The sequence below is a fragment of the Cavia porcellus genome, unplaced genomic scaffold (assembly GCF_034190915.1).
Source record: "Cavia porcellus strain 051 isolate PalLab524CR breed Dunkin Hartley unplaced genomic scaffold, mCavPor4.1 scaffold_29, whole genome shotgun sequence".
Classification (NCBI taxonomy): domain Eukaryota; kingdom Metazoa; phylum Chordata; class Mammalia; order Rodentia; family Caviidae; genus Cavia; species Cavia porcellus.
In genome coordinates, this window is record NW_026947512.1 from 29,785,047 (window position 1) to 29,801,271 (window position 16,225).

At 35.8% G+C, this 16,225-nt stretch overlaps 1 long non-coding RNA gene across 1 annotated transcript in view; it reads right to left on the reverse strand.

Annotated features, from left to right (window-relative positions):
- Positions 1-504: 504 nt before the first annotated feature.
- Positions 505-16,225, reverse strand: part of LOC134473959 (uncharacterized) — a 152,229-nt gene continuing 136,508 nt past the window's right edge. Inside the window, exon 5 of the long non-coding RNA XR_010044465.1 lies at positions 505-4,224. This is a non-coding gene — a long non-coding RNA (uncharacterized LOC134473959). The remainder of the gene's footprint in view (positions 4,225-16,225) is intronic.

The window sequence follows — 16,225 nt, forward strand, 5'->3', positions numbered from 1 at the left end:
GTGACCCCCAGGCCTCATGCATTTGCATTATGCATTTGTCATTGGTTCATTGTCTAGAGCTTGGATTGATGGTGTCAGTGCTACACCCACATAGGGGTGAAACCAGCTTACAATGTAATTGTAGGAAGGTGTGTCTTTCTCTCTTGGCAGCTTCTGCCTTGCTATTTGCAGCCGCCATGAACTGCAGCCCTGCCATGCCACCCTGCCTTGGAGCCAACTGAGTATGGACTGAAACCTCGAAAAACTATAAGAAATAAACCTTTCCTTTCCCAACTTTGGGCATCAGGTATTTTGACTCAGAGAGGAGTAAAAAATAACTAAGACACCAGTCAACTAACTTGTATGAGGAAACACTAATGCTCAAGAAGTATAGCTATAAAACAATTTCATTCTCACTTGTTGCAATAATCACAAGTTACATAAAAATTCAATGTCTTTTTCTCAGATGACAAAGTAAATCTTTTAAATTTTAGAATCATGTTGAATAATTTTTCTGAAGTCTTTTTATATAGAACTGCTGTTTCACCTTATGAGGATGAGTATTAGAGGAAATGATAACAGAAAAGGTACAAACTGACAGAAAGCAAACCCCTATTTCCTGGGTTGAAGGCATAGAAGCCTAGTGAGGAACATAGGGAAATGGACAAACTCGATTTTGGTGATGGTTTCCAAAGCCCATCCAGGTGAACACTTTGGAATACACCTCTATGAAGCAGTATTTTTAAAGAACGATAGAATTACAAGTGCACCTCTTTGTATTCCCTAATGAAACATTATCAATTACCATTAATGGGAGGATGACAACTCAACTGCAGAAATACGAAAACTAGGACAACCGGATAGCATGGCCTCTTTAGAAAATACCTAGTATCATCTTTGAATACTCTTAGCAAAGAAAGAGAAACTAAATATAATCAAGCCTCTACTCTAGAGCTAATGTCTATTTGTTAAAAAAAGAGTAAATGAGTTAAATGTCAGAAGAAAGCAGAGACAAATCCAAAATGTGGTACATTCTGCAGAATGTGACCCAGTTTCTGTGCAAAGCAAAGACATGAAAAGAAGGGGCCACAGGAGTCTGCTCTAGATTCAAACGTAAAAATGGTAAGGGACTTAACTAAGTGTGGTTGTGGAACTGTTGTGATATTAGTAAGCTATGTTAAGGCAACAATTCTCTAGTTATTTTTTTTATTATGGACTGCATATTAGACAATACCAAGGAACTATTTGTGGTTTTGTTAAATGTGTTAGATATAATGTTGTGTAATAAAATGCCCTATTTTGATGTATTTCCAAAGACATGGGAGAAATATTAGCTGAAATTTTTCTTACAATATTTCAAAAATATATTTTAAATAAAATTAAAAAACAAAAATAAGTAAATGTACCAGTCTTGATGATTTAGGTTGATCAGATAAATTTGGCTACTAGATACATATTTTTATATCAATATCAATTTTGTAAATATCTGAAATGGTCAGTTGTAATGAAATTGAACTCTGTAAAAGTGAGAATTAAGCTAGATTATAAAGCTCTCTGAAAGCTTACAGAATATATATACATATACAGACAACTAAATTTTGAATTTTGGCTGATTTTGCTATACAGGTAAAGTATATTTCAATTGGTATTTACTACTTCTAATTGGTATCCTTATCTAAGAATATTTGCAGCATGATGACAGAAGTCAACATGAACTGTCAGAAGCTCAATAATCACTGTTCACAAGAGCATAGCAGTGTCTAACACATGAACTATGCATGTCATAAGTAACACCTGCTCCCATTTTGAGCTTCTACTATATGCCAATGCACTATTCTGAGCCCAATTCTATAATTCATTCTATAAACACACATTACTTCTAATTCATTCTATAATATTAACAGGTTTCTACTACTAACATCACCATATTACAACATTGCAAAATGAGGTTCAGAAAATAAGTTACTCAAGAGCACATTTTCCAGGTATTTCTAAAAAGAACCAGAATCTTTCTGCTACTACACTACCCCTCATAGTAAGACTGCTGCCAAACTATTTCTTGCAAATGTATATGCAATGACTATGCAGATTATGATTCATGCCGAAGAAACAGCAACAACCAATAAGCAGACTATTCATTTTGATATATTTTCAAACTTGTCAAAAATAATCCCTTTGAGGAAGCAGAAAGGTGGGGTGAATAGAGCTTAGTATTTCTTATATATTTTACCAAGATTCAACTTTTAACTCAACTACTTACAACCTAAGAGAAATTCAGCAATTTAATTCCTCTCAATCTGAACTTTGTACTTTACTGCAATGTATACGGTAACAAAAGCTTGTACTAATGAAATAAAATATGAAAAGCCTGTAATCTGTACTGTACCTGCAACATAACTGGTATTTTAAATGCCAGTATTTCTCTTATCTACCTTTTATGACTTGTACCTAACAGCTTAATTTCTATCAGAATTATTCTTTGGATGCTGATCTTCATTAATATTAACAGAACAAATTCTTTATTGCTATTAACAAACACTTTTCTTGGCCCAAGGCATGGTTGCCTTAAATCCCTCCATATACAATTCTTTGTTAATCCAAAGGTACATAAATGTTGAACTGCTAGTTTCAAGAATTGTTAGCAATGGACAGAAGCATATACCTTCTATAAATGTCACTTCAACAGCTGTTTTAGGGAGATTGTTTCATATGTGGATATTTAGACCTTTCCCCACTCGTAAACCTTTTCACTAAGTCAGAAACTCTGCTATGCATTGGTTATATGTAATGACAGCCAAGATAGAATGTCAAAAAAGATTAAAGCCTGACATAATTTGGAGGAATACTTTAAAATTAAATGCTTTTAAATATGTTACAATCTTGGTGTTACGATCTGGTATCTAAGATTTTAATCTACGTTTTAATACAGTACTCTTTGAAAGACTTTTCAGTGTTCTGAGTTAATATTCAGATCATATTCCCATCTCTGGAAAATGTACTCTGAGAGAAGAGAAACATACACTGATTCTATTGTTATGTCCAGAAAGAAAATTAAGATATACCTTTATAGAAAAATATTCATGAATCCTGTTTAGTAATAACTCACTATGATGCTCAATTTGGCCTAAGAGTTAAAAGTAAATCACTTTAAAATAAATCTAGGACATCTACCTCTCTGATCTCTAAAGAAGTACTCATGTTCAAAAGACACTAAATTTTCTACCTTTAATTAGTTGCCGTTTTGAAGTCAACCTTTCACAGCATGAAAGGGATCAGCTCAGAGGAAACCAAATGTGACAAAAATCAAAACACCTGAAATACAAAATGCCACCCTCTTTCCTTTTAAAATTCCCAATCTTTACTGTCATATCCACTCTTAATAAAGTATCTCCATTTTCACAGCTCCAGTAAGCTGGCCACTAGCTGATTACCAGAGGTGAATAAAAACCAGCTCTATGTATCAAGTAAATCTTACAAGTCCTTTCAAAGGGACTCAAGAGACTTGGATATATTATACATTTCCAACTGCTGCCAATATTTATATTTGAAGTCATCACTTACTTGGGATTTAGACAGACCAGAAAGATGTAAAAGCTTTCAGAGTTTCAGGCAGTGGATAGAATAAAAATTGTGCATGGTATGTAGACCAATACCCCCAAAGTGAATTAAGACTCTTGTAGACTTTTACAGATTTAGAAAAGAAAAAGTATCACATGTAGAACTTTAGTTCTGTACCATAGTTGTATGGATTAAGAACTAGGGGTCAACTTAACGCCAGCTGGATTACACCAGATGCTCCACCTGAGGAAAGTTGCCAGGATAAATAGGTGGAGAAGGGAGGTGTTGAGGGTACTGAAGCTTTAATGCGTTGTTGGATTGAGGCATTGTGGGTTCTCCCACGAGTTGCTGTTTGAACCATTGGTTCTCCTGGAGATGCTCTAGTCCTCACATCGAACATTGCTTCCTGGCTCCAGAGGGGAAGACCTGTGCTGCTTGGTCTCCAGGATGAACTTGTCACGCTGCTTCCTGGCATATACCCGACTGTGCTTGTCGTTCGGAGGAGCTCGGGGCTTTTGTGTCGCTGAGGATGGCTGTGGTGCCTTTCAGCATAGCCCTGGTCTTTGTTGTGAGTGTGACTTCTCGTCTCCAGCCAAGAACCCTCATCCCAGCAGCACAACTCCTTCACCCTGCTGGCATGGACTTTCTGGCTTCCACCGCTGACCCTTGGGTCTTCCCGGCACAGATCTGTAAAAGAAACTGGCGTGAGTCCTTCTTGTGGGCTCTGGACCTCCAGGTTGGACTCATGGAAGGCACTATCTTGAGCTCTTGGTTTTTATCTGGACTGATGTGGGACATTGCTGTGGGGTTTAGGCCCTTGACTAAATATTCTATGGGTCTTTGGTTTTGCAGATAGATTTCCTGCACTTTCCTATGTTAACTCCCAGTGACAATTATAAAAATAATATTATAAACTACATGTTCTAATTCTAATTGTTCTCTGCACAACCCCTAAGTACAACAATAGTAAACAAAATGGAGACAAGACATTAAGGCAGAAATTATGAAACACTATATTAAAAGGGCAAATTTTTGAGAAACAACTGATGGAGAAATTTTTAAAACTGTACAGGTTTTATTCATTGAAATGATAGTTGGCATCTTCTGCGGCTGTAAAGGATGATTTCAAATGCTGAATCTGGGAAGACAGCTTAAGAGGCACTAGTTTAGGGGGCATTGAAAAAGATGACCCTGGGAATCTGAATTTTTAATAAGCCCTCCAAGTAATTACCATGTACAAGGTCTGAGAACTATTTTGAGAAGCTATTCAAAACAAGTTTTTAAAAAAAGGAACAAAAGCACTAAGTTGACTTTCAGTGAAACCAAAATTGAGATGAAACCCTAAACTTCAAATAGGTATGGAAGAGCTGCCAAAAGAAGTAGCTATCAAGTTTCATGTTTGAAGAATTGAAATGGGGAACAGGGACAGAGCTCCGAAATAGCCATCACAGTCCACAGCTTGAAACTAAAGAACATGAATATAATTTAAGTTCCTTCTTTACAAAGGAAGAGCAGGGTACATGGTCACCACCAAGAGTTTACCTAAATTGGTTATGGCTCTGAGAAGCAGGGATAATAGGATCCATTATATAAGCTCTATTGCCAACAAGAAGTAGCTGCCAGAGGGAAAATAAACTTTCAGTAGTAGGGAAAAGTTCACAACTGCCCATTTACTTTGACTTGAGAAAAACAAAATTTATATAAATATCCAGAAAAAAAAATTCCATCTAGTCTAGAACAAGGTCTTGGTTCTTCCCCAATTTACTCATCTTACAAAACCTAGTGCAGAAATGTTTACTTTTTTCAGAGATGAGAAACTAAAAAGAAAGCAAAAATCTATTAGAAGGTATTATAAGAAATAGAAAAAGAACCTTCACTAGTAGCTTTTGGCTAAAAGTCAGATAAAAATTATCATTTAGCCCCTCCCCCACACCACAGGACCCAGCAAATAGCCAGGAAAAATCCAGGCTCAGCAACTGGCCCCACTGGAGGAATCCAGGTGACTTGTCCCGTCTCTCACATCAGTGGGACCAAGTCACAGTCACAGAGTAGGACCCTGATTAATGAATTAATTAATTCACAATGCAATGGACAGGTTAGATACTATGATGAAAAGTGCCAAATGAGAGCCAATAGGTGCTAAGTTAGGTGAGACAGCATTGTCACTGTGCTTAGGGACAAAGACACACAGGATAGAAGCAGGTGGGTGGGGTCATTCCCTCCGCCTTTTAATTTAATTTTAGCTTGTTTTATTTTTGTTTTTATCTTGCTTTTCCTTTCCCTTTTTAAAAAATGTTTTTTCTTGTTCCTTTTTTTTCCTCTTTTTAAATGGCTGGGGAGAATGCTGGGCACAGGAAACTAATTCCATCCCCCAAACTCAGAGACCAAGTTCACAGTCCTTTAACTACTCCTTCATCCCTTCCATCTTCTTTTTCTAGTTTCCCAAATCTTGTGGGATCATCCTTTGTCCTCCAGTCTTGCTTGTACTTCCTTTCTAGTTATCTTGTTTTATACACTATCTTCCCGAAGTTTCTCTACCATAGGGGAAAACCACCCTACCAAGGGGAAATACTTTGCATACAAACTCCTAATTTGTGATTGGTTCAGTCATATAACTATAGACTCTGCTCCTATGATCTACAGTACAAAATCAATAATTACCACAGTTTGTCAATTTCTAAGCTGTGCTTGGTGCTATTGTTATTAATTATACTACCTTGGCTAGGCTATCATATCTGTTTTGTTTGTTTTTGATTTTGGTACTAGCAATCAAACTCATGACCTCATGCTTGCCAGGTAGGTGCTGTGATATTGAGTTGTTTCCCCAGGCTTAGGATGTCATATCTGTTGCCATCAGGTGTTCATCCTTCTGTAACAATACAGGGAAGCTCTGGGTTAATAACCTCACAACAGTCCTATGCCAAAGGACTGGAAACTGAGCCAAACAGATACATACATCTCACTCTTAACTGGGAAGATAGGACCCTGGGGACTGACACAAACCAAGAACCTCATAAACACAGAAGACACCCCCAAAGAACAGACTTTTCCCAGAGAAGCCTCAATACTAGTCATGTAGCTAGCTACTACAAAACTCACAAGGATCACCACAGAAAACAACTAAAACATTTTTTTAAACATAAAATAAGATGCAGAAGCAAAATGCAATCTCAGACCTCCAGCCCACCCAAAACAAGTCCAGGAGACATCAACATAAAAGAAATTGGAAGATAGATACCTGAAATTTCTGAAATGATGGCAACTAAAGTAAAGAAATTCTTGAGGCCGTAGAAGAAATCGAATCAGAAATAATCTCTCAGGTTAAAAAAATGACACTATAATTAAGGACTTGCTTAACACATCTAGAGTAAACATGGATAAAAAATACAGTAAGACTGCAAAATGATGGAAACCTTGAATGAGCAATATAGGAAAGAAATAGAATAAATAAAACAGAATCAGAGATATTCAAGTTAGATATCCTATTCAATATAGTTCTGAAACATTAGCCAGAACAATTAGACAAGAAAAATAAAAGGAATAAGTACAGGAAAGGGAGAAGTTAAATAATCATTACTCATAGAGGACATGATATTCTACAAAGAAGGCCCCGAAAACTCCAGGCCTCTAGATGTAAAAACTAAATTCAGTAGCATAGCTGGATGCAAAGTCAGCACTCAAACATCAGTAGCATTCCTGTACATAAACAATAAACTTGCTGAAAGAAAAATTAGGAAATCAATACCCTTCACAATAGCTTCTGAAAAAATGAAATACTTAGGAATGCATCTAACAAAGGAAGTAAAAGACCTACATATTGAAAATTAAAGTACTCTGAAAAAGATCAAAGAGGATATCAGAGAATGGAAAGATATCCGTTGCTCATGGAAAGGAAGAAGCAACATAGTGAAAATGGCCATACTCCCCAAACTGTTATACAGATTTAATGTAATCTTGATAAAAAACATCATTAGTATACCTCATAGATATAGAAACAAACATTCCTAAAATTCATTTGGAAACAAAAGAGACTTAGAATAACAAAGGCAATCCTAGGCAACAAAGGCAAGGCAGCGAGTAGCACAATTACTGACTTGATATTATACTACAAAGCTACTGTGATAAAATCAACATAGTACTGTCAAAAAAAAAAAAATACTGACCTAAGGATCACTGGAACAGATTAGAAGATGAAAACACAACTATCCCACAATCTGCTATCTTATCATTGACAAAGTGGCCAAACATGTTCACTGGAAGAAAGACAGCCTCTTTAATAAATGATGTTCAAAAACTGGCTTTCTAGACTATAACTAGACCCATGTCCATCACCATGCACTGAAGTCAAAATGGATCAAAGATCCAAATATTAAAACAGAAACACTTATCCACTGGAAAAGAAAATAGGTAAAAATCGTGAAGACATACATGTAGGCAGAGTTCATGAACAAAACTCAAACTGCATAGAAAGTACTTCAAAGAATCAACAACTGGGATCTCATCTCATTAAAAAAGTTTTTGTACATCAAAAAAAAATTACCAACAGAGTGAAGAGACAAGCCGCAATGTGGGGGAAAAAATGTAACCCCACTGTTCCTCAAACAAAGGATTACTATTGAGCACATACTAAGTCAAAAAATTCAGATCTCTCACAAAAATGGGAATCCAAGATGAATACACACTTCTCAGATGAAAACACACAAACAGCAAATAAATAAACATATTAAAAATGTTCAACAGTACTGGTTTTTTGAGAAATGCAAATTAAAACAACACGGAGATTTCATCTCACCACCGAAAGAATGACTATCATCAAGCAACCAACCAATAACAAATGCTAGAAGGACTATGGGGGAAAAGGAAACCTTCTCTACTATTGATGGGAGTGTAGACAGTGCAACCACTGTGCTAACCAATATGCAGATTCCTCAAAAACTAGAAGCATAGGTCCCATTCAACCCAGCTATTCCCTTTCTTGGTATTTTCCAAGAAGAATTAAAAAACATTGCACCACAGCAAAATGTGTGCGCCCATGTTTATAGCAGCACAATTTATAATAGCTACATCTTGTAAATAACCCAAATGCCCATCAACTAAGGAATCAATTTTAAAAATGTGGCATTTTTACACAACTGAGTACTACTCAGCTATAAAGAAGCACAAATGAAGGCTTTTATAGGCAAATGGATACAATTTGAGACCATACTCATAAGTGAAATAGATCAGTCTCACTTGTGTAAAATCATATTGTTTCCCTAGTGTAACAAACTGAAAGTAAATAAGATCCAAAATGTATAATAGATATGTGAAGTGGTAAGAGACTGTTCAAAAGGAAAGCACAACTGGGACAGGGGAAAGGAGAAAATGGAAGAGGAAAAAATGAATACAAACACAAGAGAGCTAAGATAATTATACTATTAATTTCTATTAATTTTTCATTGAAAAAAGTTTTTGCTTATATTGTTTTATCAATTTTTCATACTGTTATGATAAGAATATACAATATCACTGTTAAACTATTATTTTGAAATTCTGTATAATTGTGATTTTGTTTTTTCTCTTTAAAAAAAATTGTCATCCAAACTTTTATCACTAAATTTTAAAACTGAGGAGAACAATTACCTCTGTTACACAATATCACAATATAGATGAAAGATCTCAAAGTCTAGATAGGAGAAAAACTAAGAGATGAAACATGCCTAAGAGACAAGTAAAAGTGATATTGTTAGGGATTATAGGGGAAAAAATGGACACAGTGTAAGTACAGAGAGGGATACATGTAGAAACAAAAGTAAAATGAAATGAACATAATTTTTTTAAAAATTATAAATAAAATGATGGTTACTAGTAAAAGACAGATGCATAACCCAAAAGGTAAAAATAAAACAGAACAGAACAAGAGTCTTATTTAGAAATTTAACTCATGAAAATATTTCCTAAAATTACAAAACAATAAAAATCAAAACACTTGAAATTATACCTGGAGGACATCAGATACTGAGGAAAATTAACCCAGAATAGTAAAAACTAAGAAAAGTCTGATAAAATATATGTATTTCCAAGATAATAATCATTTGAGCAGTCAAGGAAAAGATGATTGCATCACTTATGAGGATAACAACAATCAGGTGAGCCTCAGTCTTCTCCACAGTATAGTCAACTTTAGAAGACAGAACATTTACTATAATTCAGAGAGTGAATTAATTCTATGCCCAGTCAAGTAAATTTGTTGCAAATTTTTGCTTATTTTAAATAAACATTCCATTTTTGTAGGTCATTTTGAATAAATATGTTGTGTATTCTGTTTAAAGATAATTCTCAGAATAGTTTAAATTTCATGACACTGGAATCAGACAGCAGCAAGACACACTACCCTAACAATTTCCCATTTGAACATCTGCTGAAGCACATGCTAGCTGTCACTGCCAGTATATGGCTTCTTCTCTGCTGCCTTCCAAATATCTCATGAGAACCCTGCTGGCTTGTACGCAGGAGCTACCACTGAGAACAGCCAGCATGGTAGAGAAACACCCAGAAAAAAAGACACAAAATTAAGTCTGCTACCCACAAAAATATCACAGACCTCAAGAGATTCCCTCCTTTTACTCCTTTAACCAAGGAAATTTAATTACCTGAGGATGAAATAGTATCAACTTTTAAAATATATGCCATTTGATCATCCAACTCAAATTGTTAAGATTCACAAAGTATTAGCCACATTAAAATTCCATGTAACCAAAACAGTGAACAAGTAGAATACAGAAAGATATGATCAAGTCTCAGGAATATCCTTTCCCACAACTACCCCCTGAAAATCCACATTTCACACCTTTGTCTCTTACATGGAGCAAAACCTCAAATAAAACACAAAATTCTTAACAGTTATCCCTGAAAAACAACAGAAAGTTCCATCTGTTCCCAAGAGCATTCTCAGTTCACTGTTTGCATTACCAAGTCTCACGTAACAGTCAAAATTGTAAACTTCATTAAAAGGTAAGCTTCCTCCTATCAGGTATTCTACTTTAAACCAACTATGACAAAGGGACAAACAATGTAGTGTGTCTTTTTCAAGACTTGGGTTTCTTCTTCACATTTCAGTATCCAATACACCGAGAGTTGGAGGTACTAAAATAGCCTATTCCTTTGCTCTGAGTACTTCTGATGCCAAATACGGGGTTTCCTACATGAATCAGTTCTCTAATACCCTGCAGACACCACCCTGATACACGATTTAATTCAATTCTAACACTACACAGAGTTAGTAAGAACTCTACAGACTAAGGCTTTAGTTCCAAAAGATCATCCTTCTATTTCAAATGCCAATCAAAAGTAGGGACTCAGTGTAGTCACACTTCTCTCTCGTTTCATTATATATCAGAGGTTCCCACAACTCCTCCTCAAGTCTGATAATTTGCTATAATGTCACATAAAACCCAATGGGAACACTTCACTATTACTAGCTTATAAGGAAGATATTATCAAGGAATATGTGAGGAATCAGGTGATGAGGTATATAAAACAAGGTCTGAAACGAGCTCAAATATAATAGCATCTTTTCCCACAGAATTTTGGGTGTTCCACATGGTACAGAAATGAGACATATGGCTACACTTTACCCAGGAGCTATCCCAACCCTCTTTCCTCAGAGTTTTTATGAAGGTTCCAGAGATCAATATTTGGAGCTGAAAATTCCAACCCATGAGTATTAGATATGCCAAGATCTAACATCCATACAACCTATCCTGAAGATGTCCAGGGACTACTCCACACCCCATCTCACTAACATCCACAGAGACACTCTTCACACTCTGAAGATTCCAAGGATTCTAAAAGTTCTTGTACTAGGAACTACGGACTAAGATCAAATACCATAACAAAAGATGCTCCTATGGCCCCATCACTCAGGAAATTACTAAGGTTTTAGGATTTCTGCTTCACTGGGGTGAATTGGGGTGGGGGACAATGACTAAATAGTTATTTTTTATTTCATCACTCTGGAGCAGCTCCCTCTGGGCTTAAGTGGCATATAAAGCTGACATTCTTTCACTGAGCATAGAATGAGTTATTTGGAGGTCTTCTTTCATTATTATGATTCTCTTACTTGCTTTTGCATTAATACAAATAGTGTCCCTCTGGCCAGATGTCTGTGATATTACCTTTTTCTCTGTAGGCCAATATCTTTATCATGTCAAGGTGGCACTATATATAAATGGGTTTATTCCCTCTGATACTTTATATTCTAAAACAGAAATGTCAGACATTTGTTGAGCCAGATTTTTCTGAGGGTTTATTTTTAAGTTTCAAATACTCTAAGGCTTTTACTCTGGTAGGAAGAAATCATCAGCAGTGCCAGGGATCAGCCACACAAGATGATTCCAGTCTTCCAATATTGCCTCCCCGTGGCCACCTCATACACATTTCTATACATGCACAAGAAATTAGAACTATAAGGTAGAGGACAAAGTATGTTTCTCATCAGGTATTAATCATCTATCAACTCCCAATCACTAGGAAGTTGAATGAACAGAACAGACTTTGTTGTCTCCCCATTCTAGGTCCCCCAATCAATGAAGGCTGTAGAGAAGATCAGATAACAAATATTAATTCAGATATCAGTCATAAACACATATAGCATCACATGCCATGAATTGCTGTAAGTGTGGTATGGTGTATTAACTAATTTTATCCATGCAGTAACCCTGGGAGGTAGATACTAGCATCACCATATAAAGAACTAGAAAAAACTGAGGATGCAGCTTGCGTGAGTTGTCCATGTTTACCCAGTTAATGGCAAAAAAAAAGTTTCAAGCTACATAGCTCTTGTACTTCAGCCCTATCAGATGAAAGGTAAAAATGAAATTCTAAACAAATACAACTAGGTATATTAACCAAAACTGAGTGAAAAGCAAGGACACTTTTCCAAGATGTACTTAAGAGATAGCACAGTGATATGTGATAGAGTTTTAAAGGCTATGAGTGAAATAGAAGTAATTTCATACTGAATAGAGTCACAGCCTCAGTAGAAACTGGAAAAAATGGGCATGACCCACATCTGCTTTGCTCTTGTCATGAGAACAGTTGCAGTCCTATTTTGGAGCTATCAACCCTGCCCCTAAGCTTACTAGGTCTCAGCCAGCCTCTGTGGTGCCAACTGGCTGCCTGCATCTCCACCTGCTGTGTGTTCTCAGGCCCCATGCTTGCTAAGACATCCATTCCTACCCCAACCAATTGCCTAGATTCCAGCTGGTTATTTTTGGAGCCTCATTTCCTCCACCTTATAACTAATTTCAAGACCTTGCATTCCCCAAATTTCTCTATGCTACCATTCAAAATTTTCAACACTATTTGTGTATCTCCAACTTCCTTTTCTTTTCAAACCTAAAAATTTTGTATGTACTATGTATCAGTCTCCATCTAAATCTCAGTCTGGAACTCAGTAGGGTTTCTCATCACACATAACAGCTCCCAGAAGGACCTCAAAATCCAACACACATTAGCCAGATACCACAGTTCCTTAAGCGTCTATGGTTCTATCAGAAGTAAATTTTCCCTGAACACTTGCTATACCTAGAGGATATCTCTAATACATAAAACGACCCAGCCCTTAAAATTCTTAGGTTTTATTTAAACAGCAAATTTTTAAAACTAGATTTTCCCCAACTCAATGAAATACATGGAACTAAACACATACACAAAGACCCAGTATTTATTTTTGGTAAAAATAAGTATAAATTCTGGGAAAACTTTACAGCAATTATGTTCTCTATTACTGCCTCAAACAGAAGAAATTGGCATGTCTTCCTAGAGGCCTCCTTGAGCTACTACTGGAATCAGCTTGTCTCCAAACTGTTTATCTGAGGGGCTTGGTACCTACATTCCTTCCTTCAAATATAGTTTGTTATAGTTCAAGCCTAAAATCAGTATGTGGTTTGTAATTCAGGACATGCTTGGGGTGTTTCAATTTGCATAACCACTGTAGGAAATCTTTCCTGTAGGACAAGCACTGACCTCATGGCATATTCTCATTAATGTAACACTAAAAATGTTTTCCTGCAGTGCAGGCATAGCCCTGTCCGTTAGAAAACAGGTCATCTGGTTCCCTACGTCCTCCACAATCAGTCAAAGAGAAGACAAAAATGACTGCATTAGGTGTGAACTAAAAAGGTCCACAAATCTGTTTTCCAAAGCAAATCCCAGTACCCTAATAGCCACACATGTAGATTCTCTAGATCCTACAGAGAAGCACATCCCAGCCTCCCTCGTTAGGAGATATCAACCAGAGCCAAGTACTAAAATGTGCTATTCATCAGGTATATTGGGTATTTCACTTTCCAAAAAGTTAAATATACTTCATGATAAATACGGCAAGCATTATAATAAACAAATTGGCAGTATTACCTTAATTGTACCACATAAATATTGAACATTTCATCCAACAGATCTCGTAACAACAATTAGTGTTGTCAATTTAGTAAAGAATTTTAGCTTTGCAATTCCACTATGTAACTATCACTTCTTAAGCTCTAAACAGAGAAGTAAGCCCTACTGTGAGTCAATTAGCAAGATCCTTTACTCATTGTTATGGTTTGTGTTGAGATACCCCCACACTGCCGAAGTCTCATGTAGCCATAGGTGGGGGTTTTTTCATGGCTTAGTCTAGAGTGTGTGACTGATTCATGATGCAATAGTAACACTAAGGATACTAGTAGGATTAAGGATGAGTGATTACTAATTCAGTCCACTGGTTAGTTTGGCACCACTAATAATCATAATAGCCTAAGTACAATATAAAAGAGGCAGAATAAAGGTACTGAATTCTGTTGATTTTGCTACTTTCTGCCCACCATGAACTCTTTCTCCCCTGTAACACCTGCTGCCATGCCTATGCCTCGTAGTCAGCCAATTACAGACTGAAACCTCTGACCAAATAAGCCTGTCCTCCTTTCAGAGTTAGGTATTTTATCTCAGCAATGAGAAAAGTAGTTAAGACACCTATACATATACACAGCAAATACTGAGTTATTTGAATTTTAAGGAAAGTTCTTGAACATAATAGTTGTTTCCACATGGTTTTTACATAAGATAATAAACTTCTCCCTCTATCATAAGGTATTTAAGACACAGATCTTATCTAAGTAAGATTTTCTCCAGGACATAATTCAGTATATGAGACACAAAAGATGTACAAATAATTCAAATTTCTTCATAAAGAAAGTCATTATACTTTTATATTTTATTTCATTTTCATTTTTAATTTTATTCTAAAGAGATTAAAACAAAAGAGGACAGAACAAAGATCAGAATAGAACTATGTAAGCAATACAGCACTTCACCACAAGACAACTGGATATTAACAGTAGCCACCATAATGTCTCTTTCTTTGAAACAGTTGAGCATACCTTCACATACAATAGTATCAAACATAACAAAATAGTATGAAACCATTCAAGAGAATGAAAGTATTACAGGGCATTCAGAACCAAATAACAGAAAATGAACAATGGCTACTATATTATCTCAATTTCCATAAAAAATTTTGTTTATACTATCACACATATTAAAATCCAGTAAGATACAACATGATAGAACCAATGGAAACAGACGAACAAAAGCATGGTAGGACTTCAAAGCAAGATGATATTAAATCAGCAATGGCTGTCATAAAGTCTTTTCTTCAAAATAGCTGTTCATACCATCACACATAATAAAATCAAAAACAAATAAAAACATTCCAACTAATGAATGAAAACATTATAAGGCTTCAAAACAATATAGTGGGGAATCATGATTACCATAAAATCTTATGTACTCTTACCATTTCTTACATTAGGAAGACTATATGGTATTTATACATGTGAGTTTGATTTTTTTCGCTTATGAGTATGGTCTCAAGTTGTGTCCATTTATTTATAAATACCTCAATGTGACTATTCTTCATAGCTGAGTAGTTACTCCATTGTATAAAAATATCACAACTTTTTTATTCATTCCTCAGTTGATGGCCCACTTTTATGTTTTAAACACCAGTCCACAAAACATCCCTAAGAACTCCCATTTTGTTCTGAAGGTAACAAGTACTCCTGTGAAAAGGACTATTTTTTTTTTTCAGGAAAAAAAGTCTATTTAGGGTTTTTTGTTTCTTTGCTGTTGAGTTTTCTGACTTCCTTATATATTTTGGATATTGGCTCCTTATTGGGCACATGGCTTGCAAACATTTTCTCTTAATCCCTAGGTTGCCTTTTTTCATTTTACTTCTGTTGTGCAACATCTCTGTATTTGGATGAATTCCTTCTTGTTTATTTCTGCCTTTGTTGCCTGCGCTTTCCAAATCATGTCATACATCATAGCCAATAGAACGGTCTTATCATTAGAAGTCAATCATTTGGATAAAGTAAACATAGCCCTCGTTAAATGAAGCAGAGTTTATTAAATGCATTTTGAAGATCACTTCAAGATAATAATGACATATTTTGATCTACTGGGTTCATTCTCAATTAAAATCTAATGAAATGATCTAAATAGACAACAGCTTTAGGCAATATTGTCATCCTGTCTGACAAAAGTGAGTGGCTGGAGTGTGACATTGTCTAGAAATTCTGCCCATCACACAGCTGAAACACAAAGCTGCCCTACTCCCCACAGCCTTTAGAGATAACTTTGTAAGACCAGGTGGTCTTTCTACCACCAC